The sequence below is a fragment of the Mauremys mutica genome, unplaced genomic scaffold (genome assembly GCF_020497125.1).
Source record: "Mauremys mutica isolate MM-2020 ecotype Southern unplaced genomic scaffold, ASM2049712v1 Super-Scaffold_100101, whole genome shotgun sequence".
Classification (NCBI taxonomy): Eukaryota; Metazoa; Chordata; order Testudines; family Geoemydidae; genus Mauremys; species Mauremys mutica.
Window position 1 is genome coordinate 1,738,237 of NW_025423268.1, and position 4,179 is coordinate 1,742,415.

At 48.7% G+C, this 4,179-nt stretch overlaps 1 non-coding gene across 1 annotated transcript; it reads left to right on the forward strand.

The window, feature by feature from the left end:
- Positions 1–1,600: 1,600 nt before the first annotated feature.
- Positions 1,601–1,672, forward strand: TRNAE-UUC. The gene has a single exon. It is a non-coding gene; the product is annotated as a tRNA-Glu (tRNA).
- Positions 1,673–4,179: the final 2,507 nt, after the last annotated feature.

Here is a 4,179-nt window from a genome sequence, read left to right on the forward strand (position 1 = left end):
TGGAGAGTATCCTTGACAGAGGTTTGTTCAACCTGTTGTTAAAAACCTCCAAGGACAGCGACTCCACAGACACCCTTGGGAGCCTATTCCAGAGCTTTACTACACTCAGAGTTAGAAAGCTGTTCCCAACATCTAACGTGAATCTCCCTGGCTGCAGATTAAGCCCATTACTTCTTGTCCTACCGTCAGTGGACATGGAGACCAATTGATCATCGTCCTATTTATAAAGACCAAACTTTTCTCTCTGCAATCATCTGTTAAATGGTTATTATCCCCTCTTCTTGCCTGGGGTAGAATGGAAGAGGAGAAAATCCTCTCTTAACAGAGGATGCAAATGTCAGTTTGGTCTCTCTTCATGTTTTACTGAAGCTCAGAGAGAGGAAGAAACATGACCTGCCGAAGAGCATAGAAAGTTTGTTTCATTTTGGTCTGTGACTATTAGCAGAAGAGTGACACCTAAGGGCTGTCACTACCACCCACCATGGGGCTTGGATTTATGATGGTGGGATTAAGAGCCTCATGCTCTACCAACTGGGTTAGCCGGATTTAAAGTCAGTCAACTGCCCAGTCTCCATGTAGAAGGAGCCCTGAGGGTGTTTATTTGTGAGCTGAGGTTCCCTGTCTGACATTTGCCTTCTTTCCTGGTTCGTTATGTCTCCAGCAAGCAAACCGGAGCTGTCACAAGGCTGGTTAGATGCTGCTTTCTAGACCAGAGAGCTGGGGTTGATTTAGCATGCTGTCGCCATCAGCTGGTCAGAGTAACCAGGGTGGGAGGGTGGAATTTAGGATTCTCCTACCACCAGAGGGAGGTGCTGTTGGACTCATCTAGTGGGGGAGAGTCTGAAAAAGCTTCTCAGCTCCCAGAGAGGGGGGCAGACAAGCCAGTTCCCCACACGCCACACACACATTTTCACAGGGAATCAGGTCCCCTGGGGAAAAACTCAAAAGAAGCCCAGGCCCAGGAGTGTCAGAGAAGGGAATCACTGTTTGCCTTAAGAGGTGGGTGAGGGAAACCTGCAGGTCCTTAGATCCCTCCAGCGCCTGATAGAACCATTTGTGGGGAAGGGCCGGGGAAGCCGAGGGGGACAAGGAGACGGGAAAAGGGCTTGCAGCTGTTGTGCAATCCCCATGCTCCCAGCAGAAGGATCGGGAGGGGTCAGCACTGTGGTTGCTTGTTGAGGACACAGAACTCACAAGATGGCAAAGCTCAGAGCCCCGTTACACAGAGTCAGACTGTGATCAGCTCTCACCCAGGGGGAGCAACACCCCTCCCTTGGTCTCTATGCCAGAGCTCCTATCAGCTCAGTGTCCTTCCTGCAAGAGTGGGCTGCTGAGAGGGTTGCAATGGGGTAAATGAAGGCAGAGGAGGATTGTTCCTCATGGGTTTTCTTTGTATTGCTCTGTCATCCTGCTGGAGGAAGCTGAAGCATCATTTGAGTTTGTTTCAGTGGCTTGGGTTGGGCTCAGGTTGTGACCCTGAGCACAGGGGTTCTCTGCTCTTAGCCCCTCAGGGAATGGACAATGGAGCAGCTTCAGAAAGTGGCTAGAAAGTAGCCTAAGAAAGTGTAGCATAAGTGAGAAGAAAGCTACCCTCTTCACCTCCCTAGTGGTCCACTGGTTAGGATTTGGCACTTTCACTGCCATGGGCTGGGTTCAATTCCCAGTCAGGGAAAAGTGACTTTAAATCAAAAAAATCTTCAGTTGCAGTGTAAACAAATTGATGGGTTTTTCCTGATTTCCCCCATCTTCCCAGTTTCTCCATGGCAGGGCTGGCACCAGAGCAGCAAGCAGGAGCCTGGGGTGGTCATTAGAAAGGGGAGGCACAAAGGCAGGTCTGGCCCTCTCAGTCCCTCTTGGAGGGAAGGACCTGCCACTGAATTGCCCCCACAAGCGGTAGTGGTAGAGCTGCGGCTGAAGTGCTGCAAATTGTGGCTTTTTTCCATTTTATTTTATTATTTTTTTTCGCTTGGGGTGGCAAAAACGCTGGATCTGGCCCTGCTCCATGGAAGACAATTTGTTAAATCCCAGATGAGTGCAGTTCTATCAGGTCTCAGCCTGAGTCCTTAGGTCTTAATCCTGAGGCTATTGTCTCATCATGGGGCCATTTCCTGCCTCTCTTTCATACAGAAGCACAATTTTCTTTGCACAGACACAGGAACAGCAAGATCTTTCTCTGTCCCTTGTGCAAAGCAGGGGGCCAAATTCCATGGAAACAATGGACAAGCAGGGGGCCCTGGGCACATCCAGCCCTGGCCGTGAGATGTTCCCTCCCCTCTTTCTTTATGCCCCTGTTGTTATTTCATGGAATGTCTGGGATGGGGGAAAAGCTGAGTTCACTCCAGGTGGAGGGGAAAAAGGACCCTGAAAATCTCAGGACCCAACCCCTGCTACCAGGATCACCGAGGTGCTGGGGATTTGAGTAGGAAAGGGACTGTGTGAATTGTCAAGGTGGGGAATGAATAACAATCTACAACTAGATCCACCTCATTAACCACTGACACAGGCTAATCCTGCTGCAGATAGAAGGGAAACTGGGAGTGATTCTTTGCTGTTCAGCCATGGAAACAGTGACCCAATTGCACTGCAGTGAATGTGCTGGGGAAAGCTGGACTTTACAGGCAGGTGGAAATAGTGGATCCTAGAAACAGCTGGAGCTCCCCACACCACTTCTGCCACCAGGGTGAGATGTTGAGCTACTCACAGCACCCCCCACCATGACATTGCAGCACGGGGTGGCAGCACCCCCCGCCCAATGCAGAGGAGAGGGCTGAGTGTATCTCTGCACCCTGAGTCTAGGGCACAAACTCTCTCTGCCCCACACATAGAATCTGGCCCTGCTGCAAAGTGACCCCTATGAACAAGTAACCTCCAGGAGAGCAGGACTGACCCTCAGAGGGGGGAATGGGCTTCTCGTGAAGCTTTTAGGTCACTGGATTTGCTGGGAACAGGAGGGCTCTGAGTGTGACCCATAGACCCCACAAGCCATCTGGGGGTGTAGCTGAGTGGTAGAGTGCATGCTTTGTATGTATGAGTCCCTGGGTTCAATCCCCAGTGTCTCCAGGTTTATTTTTTCACCCTGTTTCTTTGCTTATGCCTAGAGGGGATGTGGCCCAGCAGTCTCCCTGCTGAGTCAGGGGCAAGTGTCAATTGCATGGAAGGTCTGGGGGGGCTTCTGCTCCGAAGTCACCTTGGTACATGTAAGATTCCCACCCGCTCTGCTGCTTGGGACAAGGGTAGATGAGAAGGGCAAATCCTCCAGCACTGGAAGGAAAGGTCCCATCTGCACAGACTGAAAGGCAAGGAAACAGAGGGGCAGTCAGTGCTCAGAGAGGAGAAAGGTCAGTGATTTACACCCACCAGGGGACACTGTCTTTTTGAGTATCACAGGGGTAGCTGTGTTATTCTGGATCTGTAAAAAGCTACAAAGAGTCCTGTGCTGCCTTATAGACTAACAGACATACAGGAGCATAAGCTTTCATGGGTGAATCCCCACTTCGTCAGATGACTGTAGTGGGAATTCTGTGAATGGTTAGCTACAACTAATCAGGAAAGAGATCTTGGAGTCATCATGGATAGTTCTCTGAAGATGACCACACCGTGTGCAGTGACAATTAAAAAAGGAAACAGGATGGTAGGAATCATTAAAAAAAGGATAGAGAATAAGATGGAGAATATCTTATTGCCCTTATATAAATCCCACTTTTGAATACTGCATACAGATGTGGTCTCCTCATCTCAAAAAAGATATACTGGCACTAGAAAAGGTTCAGAGAAGGGCAACTAAAATGATTAGGGTTTGGAATGGGTCCCATATGACGAGAGATTAAAGAGACTAGTATCAGAGGGGTAGCCGTGTTAGTCTGGATCTGTAAAAAGGAACAAAGAGTCCTGTGGCACCTTATAGACTAACACAGGGGTCGGCAACTTTTCAGCAGTGGTGTGCCGAGTCTTCATTTTTAAGGTTTCACATGGCAGTAATACATTTTAACATTTTTAGAAGGTCTCTTTCTATAAGTCTATAATATATAATTAACTAAATAAGTTTTTTTAAGTAAATAAGTTTTTTTAAATGTTTAAGAAGCTTCATTTAAAATTAAATTAAAATGCAGAGCCCCCCGGAGCGGTGGCCAGGACCCGGTCAGTGTGAGTGCCACTGAAAATCAGCTCACGTGCCGCCTT